The sequence below is a fragment of the Etheostoma spectabile genome, unplaced genomic scaffold (genome assembly GCF_008692095.1).
Source record: "Etheostoma spectabile isolate EspeVRDwgs_2016 unplaced genomic scaffold, UIUC_Espe_1.0 scaffold00002450, whole genome shotgun sequence".
NCBI classification, from domain to species: Eukaryota; Metazoa; Chordata; class Actinopteri; order Perciformes; family Percidae; genus Etheostoma; species Etheostoma spectabile.
This window is the reverse complement of record NW_022602896.1, coordinates 4,262-18,296: the sequence shown is the minus strand read 5'-3', so window position 1 is coordinate 18,296 and position 14,035 is coordinate 4,262. Positions and strand designations below refer to the sequence as shown.

At 37.0% G+C, this 14,035-nt stretch overlaps 3 non-coding genes across 3 annotated transcripts; all 3 read left to right on the top strand.

Moving 5' to 3' along the window:
- The first annotated feature begins 111 nt into the window (after window positions 1-111).
- trnav-cac (transfer RNA valine (anticodon CAC)) lies at window positions 112-184 on the top strand. The gene has a single exon. It is a non-coding gene; the product is annotated as a tRNA-Val (tRNA).
- A 6,770-nt stretch (window positions 185-6,954) lies between these two features.
- Window positions 6,955-7,027, top strand: trnak-cuu (transfer RNA lysine (anticodon CUU)). Its single transcript has one exon. It is a non-coding gene; the product is annotated as a tRNA-Lys (tRNA).
- Window positions 7,028-8,102: 1,075 nt separating this feature from the next.
- On the top strand, window positions 8,103-8,174 carry trnaw-cca (transfer RNA tryptophan (anticodon CCA)). The gene has a single exon. It is a non-coding gene; the product is annotated as a tRNA-Trp (tRNA).
- The last annotated feature ends 5,861 nt before the right edge of the window (window positions 8,175-14,035 follow it).

Sequence of the window (14,035 nt, the reverse complement as noted above, 5' to 3'; positions counted from 1 at the left end):
TCTGTGACTGAATCTAGTTTAAAATCTCTATTTTGTAGCTTTTTGAACATTTGCAGTAAAATAAAAATGGTGCATTTTCCCACAAATATGCCGAATAAATTTGTTTTGTCAGTTTCCGTAGTGTAGTGGTTATCACGTTTGCCTCACACGCAAAAGGTCCCCTGTTCGAAACAGGGCGGAAACACATTTCTTTATTTGTATTGACTTTGCACAATCAAACTCTGCGAAGTTAAACTCTCCATAACCTTCACGGAAAAATCTCCCTGACGTGAAATCGTGGCCAGGCCTGCCGAAGTTTCCCCAGTGCAGTAGTCATCACATTCAGAGATTCAGGAATATCCTGTCGAAAATTGATGCAGAAAAACTAGTCCACGCATTTGTTACTTCTAAGCTGGATTACTCCAGTTCTTTATTATCAGGTTGCTTAAAAGAGTCCATAAAGATTCTTCAGCTGATCCAGAATGCTGCAGCACGTGTTCTGATAGGAACCAGGAAAAGAGATCACATCTCTCCTGGTTTGGCTTCTCTGCATTGGCTTCCTGTAAAATCCAGAATAGAATTTAAAATCCTTCTTCTCACCTACAAAGCTCTTCATGTTCAAGCACCATCTCATCTTAAAGAGAAAGAAAGTTGATGTGTATATGCACTTGTTAAAAAGAAAGTTGATATTTTTTAAGCATTAATCAAAAAGAAATTTGATCTGTAAATGCATTTATCAAAACAAAAGTTGATGTGTATATGCAGTAATATCAAAGAATGTTGATGGTATATGGATTAATATCAGTAAAAGTTGATGTGTTTATGCTTTAATATCAATAAAAGTTGATGTGTACAGTGGTGCTCAAAAGTTTACATACACATGCTTAAGTTGACTAAAAGAGGAATAAAAAAATCATGTTTGGAAATTTATTTTAATACCTAAATTAAAAATGAGGTAAAATCCAACCTTTAAGGACACCAATTTTCTTTGTGAATGAATAACGTATTGTAAATAAATAAATGTTCTTATTTAAAATACAGGGGTCATAAGTATACATACCCCTATGTTAAATTTAATGTTAAATTTTTATTATTAAAGGCCAGTTATTTCCTGGATTCAGGATATTATGCATCCTGATAAAGTTCCCTTGGCCTTTAGAATAAAATAGCCCCACATCCTCACATACTCTTCACCATGCTTAGAGATAGGCATGGGATACTTTCTATAAAATCATCTCTCAATGCAAATCAAACCAGGTATTAGTCTAACTGAAATAAAACCATGCCTATCTCTAAGCATGGTGAAGAGTATGTGAGGATGTGGGGCTATTTTAATTCTAAAGGCCAAGGGAACTTTATCAGGATGCATAATATCCTGAATCCAGGAAATAACTGGCCTTTAATAATAAAAATCTGCCTGCCTCTATGGGAATTTAACATAGGGGTATGTATACTTATGACCCCTGTATTTTAAATAAGAACATTTATTTATTTACAATACGTTATTCATTCACAAAGAAAATTGGTGTCCTTAAAGGTTGGATTTTACCTCATTTTTTAATTTAGGTATTAAAATAAATTTCCAAAACATGATTTTTTTATTCCTCTTTTTAGTCAACTTAAGCATGTGTATGTAAACTTTTGAGCACCACTGTATATGCGGTTATTAAAAAGAAAGTTGATGTGTATATGCATTAATCAAAAAGAAAGTTGATGTGTATATGCATTAATATCAATGAAAGTTGATGTCTATGTGCATTAATCTAAAAGAAAGTTGATGTCATAATGAATTTTGATGATGACATAATGAATGTGTCTATCCATTAATCAAAAAGAAATTTGATGTATATATGCGGTTATTAAAAAGAAAGTTGATGTGTTTATGAATTAATCAAAAAGAAAGTTGATGTGTATATGCATAAATCTAAAAGAAAGTTGATGTGTATATGGATCAATAAAAAAGAAATGTGATGTGTATGTGCATTTATTAAAAAGAAAGTTGATGTCATAATGAAAAGTGATGATGACATAATGAATGGTGATGATAAATCTAAAAGAAAGTTGATGTGTTTATTAGTGGTGATCCGAGTATCCGGCTGAAACGAGTATCCGGTACGGATAAAGCACTTTTGCCGAGTACAAGTATTATCCGAGTAATATGAGTCAATATCCGTGCTCGGATTGAATAAAACTCCTCAACTGGCCGCGCAGCGTTCTGTGATAATCACAGCGCCCCCCCCCCGCCTACAAACCCGCTCGGATCAATCACACACACACAGAACATGGAGAAATGCGCTCTCTCTCGCTCTCTCTCTCGCTCTCTCTCTCGCTCTCTCCTGCTCCGTCAGTCAATTCGGTCTGCGGATCTGTTCCGTTAACGTTTAGGGTTTCTTCAGCTTCAGGTTTGTTTTTAACTTCGGTTTGTAGTCCTTACATAGTAACCAGTAGATTTCTGGTGAACGTGGGGTTTGTAGTCCTTACATAGTAACCAGTAGATTTCTGGTGAACGTGGGGTTTGTAGTCCTTACATAGTAACCAGTAAATTTCTGGTGAACGTGGGGTTGTAGTCCTTACATAGTAACCAGTAGATTTCTGGTGAACGTGGGGTTTGTAGTCCTTACATAGTAACCAGTAGATTTCTGGTGAACGTGGGGTTTGTAGTCCTTACATAGTAACCAGTAGATTTCTGGTGAACGTGGGGTTTGTAGTCCTTACATAGTAACCAGTAGATTTCTGGTGAACGTGGGGTTTGTAGTCCTTACATAGTAACCAGTAGATTTCTGGTGAACGTGGGGTTGTAGTCCTTACATAGTAACCAGTAGATTTCTGGTGAACGTGGGGTTTGTAGTCCTTACATAGTAACCAGTAGATTTCTGGTGAACGTGGGGTTTGTAGTCCTTACATAATAACCAGTAGATTTCTCGTGAACGTGGGGTTTGTAGTCCTTACATAATAACCAGTAGATTTCTGGTGAACGTGGGGTTTGTAGTCCTTACATAGTAACCAGTAGATTTCTGGTGAACGTGGGTTTCAGACATGCTGCTCCCGTTGCGTCTCTGCCATCGGAGATTTTTTTTTTTTTAACTGCCAGCTGCCCCCCCCCCCCCTCTCTCTCTCTGTGTCTCTCTCTTACTCACACACACACACACACACACTAACACATACCTGGTGTCGAAATAAAAAAAATAAAAAAGAACCAAAAACAAAAAAAGTCACAATGATCATAAAAAAATTAAAAGTTAAAAAAAGAAAGTTATATTGAGTATGAAAACTCTTTTTCATTACATTTTACTTCATAATTGCAACCGCATGTGTTGTATTCATTGTTGCAAAACGTTCTGTATATAGTTCTGTCTGTTACCATGACAACACCATTGATCTGAAGCTCAAAGCTGTCATGTAAATAGTTTTCAAATCAGCAATAAATATAAGAATTTCTGATCAACCATATCAATTGCATGCTTAAATAACATACGGTTAATAAATGCATATACACATCAACTTTCTTTTTATTATATCATCACCATTCAATATTCATTATGTCATCAACTTTCTTTTGATTAATTCATACACATCAACTTTCTTTTATATTAATGCATATACTGATTAACTTAATTTTTGATTTATCATCACCATTCATTATGTCATCATCACTTTTCATTATGTCATCAACTTTCTTTTTAATAAATGCATATACAGATCAAATTTTTTTAATGAATGCATATGCACATCAATTTTCTTTTTATTAATGCATGTACACATCAACTTCTTTTTTTTATCATCACCATCATTATGACATCAACTTTCTTTTATATTAATGCATATACACATCAAATTTCTTTTTTTATTAATGCATATACTCATTAACTTAATTTTTTATTAATGCATAAACATATTAACTTTCTTTTAGATTAACGCATATACGCATCAAGTTTTTTTTAGATTTCTGCATATACACATCAACTTTCTCATTGATTAATGCATATACACATTCATTATGTCATCATCACTATTCAATATGACATCAACTTTTTTTTATAGATTAATGCATGTACACGTTAACTTTCTTTTTATCACCATTCATTATGTCATCATCACTATTCATTATGTCATCATCACTATTCATTATGTCATCATCACTATTCATTATGTCATCATCTTTCTTTGATATTAATGCATATACACCTCAACATTGTTTGATATTAATGCATGTACAAATCAACTTTCTATTCATTGTATCATCACCATTAATTATGATATCATCACTATTCATCCCTTCTCTCCAAAGCCAGGAGCATATCTGGCCATGTTCATCGCTCAAGCAAAGCCAGCAACAGATTACATGAGCTCCAAACACAGTAGAACCTCCCCCAGCACACGCTCATAACAGATGAAAAAACAAGGTGGAACAATACTTTCTACATGCTCCAGCGGCTGGTGGAGCAGCGCAGGGCTTGGCATTCTAACATGGGTAAAGATTCTACAATCATCTATCCAAATGAGTGGGGGTTAGCATCAGACATGCTCACTGTTCTTAGTCCTTTTGAGGAGGTCACACGGGCGCCCTCAAAACCCAGCGCCTCCATCTCTGAGGTCATCCCCCTCCTGGATGGCCCTGCACCATCATCAGGTCACTGCATGCTGGTGAGGAATCTGAGGATGAATCAGATCAGTTCCTGGCTGGTGATGATCAGGATGCCACAGTGGGGCTGGGCCAAGATGTTGCGGCTGAGTCCAGGGAAAGGTTAGGCACAGCAGCAGGGAAACTGGCAGCCAATCTGAGCAAAGAACTAGAATGGCATTTTGAACCAATTTTTGCAAACTCCACATTTCTGCTTGCAGCTCTCCTCGACCCCAGATATAAGGCCAGCTGTTTTCTGAGTGGGTTTTTAGCACAGCTGGAAATGTGTTGAGTCTACAGCGTGCAAACTTAGACCCTAGCCATGTGGAACAACTGGTCTTCATTATGTCATCATCACTATTCATTATGACATCAACTTTTTTTTATAGATTATGCATATACACATCAACTTTCTTTTTATTATATCATCACCATTCATTATGTCATCATCACAATTCATTATGACATCAACTTTCTTTTAGATTAATGCATGTACACATCAACTTTCTTTTTGATTAATGCGAAATACAATTCAAATGAAATCAAATTCACAATAAAGATAAAGTAACATGCGTAACAGATGAATGAGTTTCTCCGGTCACCATGGTATCCGAAAACATTTTCCAACACATCAACTTTCTTTTTCATTAATGCATACACACATCATCTTTCTTTTTGATTTATGCATAAAAACATCAACTTTCCTTTTAATAAATGCATATATACATCAAATTTCTTTTTCATTAATGCATAAACACATTCATTATGTCATCATCACTATTCATTATGTCATCACTATTCATTATGACATCAACTTTTTTATAGATTAATGCATATACACATCAACATTCATTGATATTAATGCATATGCAATCAACTTCTATTTAGTGTATCATCCCTATTAATTATGATATCATCACTATTCATTATGTTACCACAATTCATATGACATCAACTTTCTTTTGATCATGCAATACACATCAACTGTCTTTGATATTAATGCATATACACATCAACATTCATTGATGGACAACCTTGTCTTTGGGAACATGCAGCAATTAGCCTAACATCCATTTCTCGGACTCTAGCTAAACACAGAGTCCGAATGAAACAACTATAGAAAGTTCCTTTTGAAAGGAACATGAACGCATCAAAGAACTCCGTCACCAATACGTCCAGGTAAGGTTACCAATACAGTCATTACTGCAAACTACTCTATAAACCTGGAGTACATGAGGACATACAGTAGATATACAGTACAGCAAAGCAGTTACATACACTGTGTCTAATTTCTTTCAGAGTCATGGAGTTGGAGGCAATCAAGTCCCACATGAAATTATCTATGTTGACGAGGCTGGCTTCAACTTGGCGAAAAGGCGTCGCCGTGGGAGAAACATAATTGGAAAAATCAAATTGGTATTGAAGTTTTTCAACAAAAGAAATAAATGCATGTGCAAAACACATCTGTGATCAATGCAATATACCGTCTATTGTAAAGGGCATACCTGACACATCCAAAATAATGAAGTTTTTGTAATTTCAGCTGATGATAGAGTTTTTTTGTCATTGTGTTTGATTGACTAAATGTTCCTGTTGGAGGAGAACATGTGTTAGTGTTTGGAATAATTATTTGATTTTGAAACACGTTTGCATTGTTTTGTCAGACATAGCGTGTTGTTAGTTTGTATTATTGTATTTTGAAAATTAGTTTTGGAGTTTAGTTTGCTGCACTGTAACTTTATTCTTATGTTTATGTGTCTTTTTTTTTAAACTATCTATTCATGTGTTTTTACGCTTATAATTTTTAACTGTTTGTAATTGTGATTTATCTGTTTAACTGATTTTGTGTAAAGCACTTTGAATTGCCCTGTTGCTGAAATGTGCTCTACAGATAAAGCTGCCTTGCCTTGCCTGCCTTGCCTACAATGTGGGATTTTGAGCATGAAATTAAATGTTTTGCCAATTGTGTGTTTTGGGTGTGTTGGTGTGTTAGAGTTTAGGAAACTGTTAAATGTATTGAAAAATCTGTCATAGACCACAACCCCTCTACATACCGTTAAGTGAGATTAATAATCCTGTCAATAGACAAAGGAAAACATTGATATGAGTTTCACAACGTGTATTGAAACAAAACAACGTACTCCTTCATACAAACATATTCAACCCGACATAAACACTCCCACACATTTAAACCTCCCCCCCCCCCAAAAGACTTGACTTCTTCGAAAGAACTGCAGCTTAACATTTTAGAATTTAAAGCTAACATTCTAGAACTTCAACCTAACATTCTAGAACTGTAACATTTCAGAACGTTTAAGTAAAATGTTTGGACCGCAACTCAAAACTTAAGAAGGGCTTGTCTAGCTCAGTCGGTAGAGCATGAGACTCTTAATCTCAGGGTCGTGGGTTCGAGCCCCACGTTGGGCGGTGAAGTTTTAGAGAGTGGGAATCCCTCAGTTCTGCACAGTATCAGATTGCTGTATTGGGGTGGATCGGCTGTCAATCGCAAGATCAGCAGTTCCATCCCAGTGTAATTTACCAGACTAAAATGTGCCTGCATTCTACGATCATGGCCTGTGCTGACCTCCTGTTCCTCAGATCAAACTAAAGTCTGGTGATAATGCATGTTCAAATTCTAAAACTTCAACCTATTGTTCTAGAACTGCAGCTTAAAAGAAAGTTGATGTGTATATGCATTAATCTAAAAGAAGGTTGATGTGTATATGCATTAATCCAAAAGAAGTTGATGTGTGTGTATGTGTGTATGTGTGTGCGTGCATGCATGTGTGTGCGAACATTGGCAAAATGACAATATAAACTGTGTGTGTGTCTCAGTGTTTCACTCCTCGTCCTTGTTTTCACAAAGGGGATTTGGAGTGATAAAACAGGTTTAAACTAACTGTCCCTGTTTAAGGCTGTTGGGTGCTAACTCTAGCAGGAGGATAACACGGGGTAGACACCACCGATTGGTTTCATTTCTCTCTCCACTGACAGACCTCCTAATGTACAAACTACAGAGCTACGTGTTGAAATTGACTGGAATTCTCCTTTAAGGAAAAGTCCATCTGCTTTAAAAGATGTCTTAATGCACCTCTCCATATTTCCTGACATTTGCCGTTACAATCAGATATGTCCCTGTAAAAATAGAATGTTGGCACATGTAGGAGCTGCGTTGGGAACCGGAGGGTCGCCAGTTCAAGTCCCCATGCGGACCAAATTACAGAGTGTGGTTGGATGCCACTTCACATCCTGGGAACTGCCAGGTACCCCCCCAACCGCTCAAGGCGCTGGTCCAGCTGGTAGCCCACTCACTCTCACATCTCTCCATTAGTGCTTGAATAGATCCTGAGGTGTGTGTGTGTGTGTATTCAGGCCTGTGTGTGATTACTAACAAAATGTACACAGAGTGTAAATTGTAATTTCCCCAATAGGGATCAATAAATATATATATTAAATTGTATTAATCAAAAAGAAAGATGATGTGTACATGCATTAATCAGTAGACCTCGTGGCGCAACGGTAGCGCGTCTGACTCCAGATCAGAAGGTTGCTTGTTCAAATTATGTTGGGGTCAATGTTTAGGGGTGGCAGTAGTAGGGAATCAGGTGGGGACCACTGCATGAATTCCATATGTGGACTGAAGTATGGAGTGTTCTTGTGTGAAGCCGGCAGTCCACTCGCTGTGACATTTCTCTATGTGGGTATGAATAGGTCCTCAGTGTGAGTGTGTATTTTAGCCCTGTGTGTGATTAATAACAGAGTGTAAATTGTAATTTCCCCACTGAGGATCATAAATTATATTAATCTAAAAGAAAGTTGATGCGTATATTCATTAAATGTGTAGATGGAACATCCTAAGCACCTTTGATCCGCATCAAAGGGTCAAAAGCATTTCTTGATGTGCCAACATTCTATTTTTACAGTGACATATCTGATTGGATGAACTCCCTGTTACCGTGGAAATGTTCAGTGCACCTGCAACTTACTAGCAGCCCTATTTATGCTCCTTCAACAAATTCTATGCTTTTCAGAATTTACATAAACAAATAAGTTTTCTTTTTTTAGATTAATGCATTACACATCAACTTTCTTTTCAATATCTCATCACCATTCATTACGTCATCATCACTATTCATTATGTTATTATATACATTAACTTTATTTCATTTATGCATGTACACATCAACTTCTGTTTAGATTAATGCAAATACACATCAACTCTTTTTAATTGATGCATATACACATCAACTTTCTTTCATTAATAATCACCATTCATTGTGTCATCGTCACTATTCATTATGTCATATATACACATCAACTTTATTTTATTTATGCATATACACATCAACTCTTTTTTCATTAATGCTATACACATGAACGTTCTTTTATATTAATGCATAGACACATCAACTTTCTTTTTGATTAACATAATGTGATGTGTAATTTATACTCTTTATTGATCACCAGTGGTCAGAATTAGAACTTACACTCTGTTAGTAATCACACACAGGCTGACACACATTCAGGACTATTCATGCCAACATGGAGGATGTCAGAGTAAGTGGACCAGACCAGTATCCTGAGCAGTTGGGGGTACAGTGCCTTACTCAAGAGCACCTGGCAGTGCCCAGGAAATGAAACCTTCTGATCTGGAGTCAGACGCGCTACCATTGCTCGACGAGGTCTACTGATTAATGCAATACAGATCAACTTTCTTTTCATTATATCATAACATTCATTATGTCATTATCACTGTTCATTATGTCATCAACACTATTCATTATGTCTGTACACACATCAAACTTTCTTTTAGATTTCTTCATATACTATAAACTTTCTTTTTCATTAATGCATATACACATCAAATTTATTTTTGAATAATGCATAAACACATCAACTTCTCTTTTGATTAATGCATATACACATCATTATGTCATCAGCACTATTCATTATGTCATCACCCTGAGTTCCTTTAAGCCATAGAATTATAAAAAAAAGTTATACTTCATTTATTAATTGTTTAACATTGTTAAGCTGAATCTCAGGAATGATGCCCCATAATAGAACTTCCTTTCCAGAGTTCAACATCATCAACATCATGTGAAACCAGAACAGGAACTGAGCAAGAACGCGAGCCATCACTGCAATTTCCCCTTGCGGGATTAATAAAGTATACATTATTATTATTATTATTATTATTATTATTATTATTATTATTGTTATTGTTATTATTGTTATTATTGTTATTATTGTTGTTTTTGTTATTATTGTTGTTTACTGTTATTAATATTACTGTTGTCATTGTTGTTGTTGTTACTGTTGTTATTATTATTATTATTATTATTGATGTTATTGTTTGCTATTATTATTATGTTGTTATCATCATTATGTTATAATTGTTATTATTGTTATGATTATTTGTGTTGTTGTTATTAGTACTATTGTTAGTATTACTGTTATTATGGTACTACTACAGAGTGACACATCTCACTTGTTTAGCTACAGAGTGAGACGTCTCATCCGGAGACTGAAGACAGAGGACATTCAGAAACCGGATCTCACTCAAAAACATGGTAGTTATTTCCAAGTGTGTATATGTTTGGAAGCACCAGAGACACAAAATGACCCCCCAAATTCAGAAAATAGATTTTGTTTTTATAATCTGGGTTCTTTAAACATGTCTCAAACTAATTAATCCCAAAGCACTGCTGTCGTTGATTGAGTGTGGATTTGTGTGAGGAACCATCGCCTTCATCAGAGGAATGCACCTATGTTCCTGTCATATGTTCACATGGCAATGAGGTATCGACCTTCAACTAGATGATTATGGATGATGATAATAAAAATAACAACAGTAATACTAACAATAATAATAATAATAACAACAAAACAAACAATCATAATAATACCAATAATAACAACAGTAATAACAACAATAATAATAGTAATAATAACAACAACAATAATAATAATAACAACAGTAATAACAACAATAATAATAGCAAAAACAACAATAATAACAAAAACAACAATAATAACAACAACATTAATAAAATAATAATAATAATGTATACTTTATTAATCCCGCAAGGGAAATTGCAGTGATGGTTCGCTGTTCTTGCTCAGTTCCTGTTCTGGTTTCTTTACCTAACATGATGTTGATGTTAAACAATTAATAAATGAAGTATAACTTTTTTATACTTCTATGGCTTGAAGGAACTCAGGTAACTGCCATTCATCTTTCACAATGTCAAATTCCTGTGACTCAATCAATGCGAGTCACTAGGGATTGTTACCTGACCCATCTGAAGGCAGCGTGTTCCATCATCAATGAAGTCAAGGTATGTGTCTCTGTTACATCATAAATGATGATGTGTCACATAAACTGTGACATCATCTGTGACATCATAGAATATAGGTTTTTTTTGTCTGTGTACGTGTGTTTGGTGTGTGTCTCTGTGTGCGTGTGCGTGGTGTGCCTGTTACGTGCATGTGTGTCTTTGGTGTGTGTGTGTGTGTGTGTGCGGTGTCTGTGTGTGTGTGTGTGTGTGTGTGTGCGTGTGTCTGTTTCTGGTGTGGGTGTGTGTGTGTGTGTTGTGTGTGTGTGTGCGATGTGGCGTGCTGTAAATCAAGTGTCGACCTAAATGTAAAACTGATCGACCTTTAACACATCTCCACTGCAAGCAGGGAAAGCCGTTTCTGGATCACTGTGCCATTATCAGTGACATCACAGAGCATTGTCATGAGAGTCTATAAGTAGAACCAATCAGGTTGCTCCCATCAGGTTGTTTTTTGACAATGCCACGCAGACGCAGACACGCCGCTCGCCCCGCTCGCAGACGCAGGAGGACTCACAGGTCCTCCCATGTCCACCGACGTAGGAGAGTTGTTCGACGCAGACGCTAGGCAACGCCAATAAAACATGTAGCACAGGCCCGAACAACTGTATTGATCTCATGTATTTTCCAGATTGGTTCAGCTGCTAAATTTAAATATCAGTCAGGATTTTACTGACTAACTGACCGACTGACTGACTCCTCACTGACCTCAGGCCTCAACACCAACAGCAATTTCATAGAAAACAGACTTGGAGAGGAGGAGAGGAAGTGTTATCTGTCAGCTAACAGGTTTAAAGAGCTCATTGTACCTATATCCTACCAGAGCACTGCGCTCCAAGAATGCAGGGTTCCTTGTGGTTCTTAAAGTCTCCAAAAGAAGAATGGGAGCCAGAGTGTTCAGCTATCAAGCTCCTCACCTGTGGAACCAGGTTCCCGTTTGGGTTCAGGAGGCAGACACCATCTCCACATTTAAGAGTAGGCTTGAGACTTTCCTCTTTGATGAAGCTTAGAGGTAGTTGGCTCAGTTTTTCCTTGCCTCTTTCGCCTACTGCTTGCTCTGGTGGGAATTTTTAGGTTTCTACAACTAACATACAGAAGATGGTCTGGACTGCTTTTATGAAAAGCGCAATGAGATAAGTGTTGTTGTGATTTGGCGCTATATAAATAAATTGAATTGAATAAATCACCTGAACCTCAACTTCCTAGCCTCATAGTTGATGTTTTACATTCTTGGATCCGTCTTAGGTTCTGCTGCTGTCGTTCCTGGATCCTGAAGTAGGTGATCATATCGTCACTGAAAACATATCTTTGATAGCAGGATCATTCTCAATCCTTTTGTAAAACCTTTGTCTTTCTTGGAGTATATCCACTATAATACATTCTTAAAAAATGTCATACTTTTGCTATGGTTGGGCCTCGTATCCAACTACTCGGGCAGATGATATAGTGTCGATGTAGCCTTGGGAAATAATTAGCAGCTGGTAGACAGATCTCCCCATCGGGAAATACAACCCCAGTCTTCCGTTTGAGAGGCGGAGGAGCATCCAAAGTTTCAGGAGTATTGTGGGTTTTGTGTTGGAACAAGTTGCACTGTTTGAAATAAGCTTTTGAGATACAAGAACGTCTTCACTTGGGACAGCAATTGACTCCCAACCCGATGGGAGAAATCGCTGCTTTGAGATTTTGGAGGGGCTGACTTTGATCCGAATGCTTGACACTGGACTTCAAGCTGCCCCAGTGGGTGCTTGTAGATCACTGTTTGATGAAGCCCACAGAACAACATAATCTGGAAAGAGCAGAAGAGGAATATAAGGTGCCCAGAGACACTCTCCCACCTTCTGCTGCGCCTTGTGAGGTGTGTTCATGTCCAGTAGATATGCTTTTCCATCGCTTGACGATATTCCCATTTAGGGTCAGGAGTTCTCCTCCCATGCTGACACAGCCTGAGCAAAGGCACGCTTTCCCCCTCATGATTCACCCCAGGGAAGCTGTAGATCAATGCCTGATAAAGCCAAATGAACCACATAGTCTGCAAAGAGCATAAATGGAATTCCAAGGTGGCTAGACTTGACACTCTCCCAACTCCTGCGGCACCTTGTGACGTTTTGTTCAAGTCCAGGAGTTGTGCTCTTCAATCGCTTGAAAACATTCCCATTTAGGATCAGAGTTCTCCTCCATGCTGAACACAGCTTGAGCCAAGCCCACTTTTTAGATATCATCACCATTCATTATGTCATATCACTATCATTATGACATCAACTTTCATTGATATTAATGCATATACACATCAACTTTCTTTGAATTTTGCATAACACATCAACTTCTTTTAGATTAATGCATAAACACATCAACTTTCTTTTAGATTAATGCAGATACTCATAACTTAATTTTGATTTAGCATTACAATTCATTATGACATCAACTTCCTTTTTAATTTATGCTATACACATCAACTTTCTTTTCTTTAGGCATATACACATCAACTTGTTTTTATTATATCCTCACCATTCATTATGACATCAACTTCTTTTATATTAATGCATATACACATTAATTTCTTTTTAATAAATGCATATACACATCAACTTTCTTTTAGATTATGGAATAAACATCAACTTTCTTTTTTATTAATGCATATACATATCCGGTACAGATAAAGCATTTTGCCGAGTACAAGTATTATCCGAGTAATAGAGTCAATATCCGTGCTCGGTTGAATATAAAACTCCTCAACTGGCCGCGTAGCGGTCTGTGATAATAACAGCACCCCCCCCCCCCCGCCTACAACCCGCTCGGATCAATCACACACACACAGAACAAGGAGAATGTGCTCCTCTCTCTCTCTCTCTCTCTCTCTCTCTCTCCGTCAGTCAATCAGTCCTGCGGATCTGTTCGGTAACGTTTAGGGTTTCTTCAGCTTCGGTTTGTTTTTAACTTCAGTTTGTAGTACTTACAGACTTAGTAACCAGTAGATTTCTGGTGAACGTGGGGTTTGTAGTCTTACATAGTAACCAGTAGATTTCTGGTGAACGTGGGGTTGTAGTCCTTACATAGTAACCAAATATTTCTGGTGATGTGGGGTTTTGGGTACTTACTT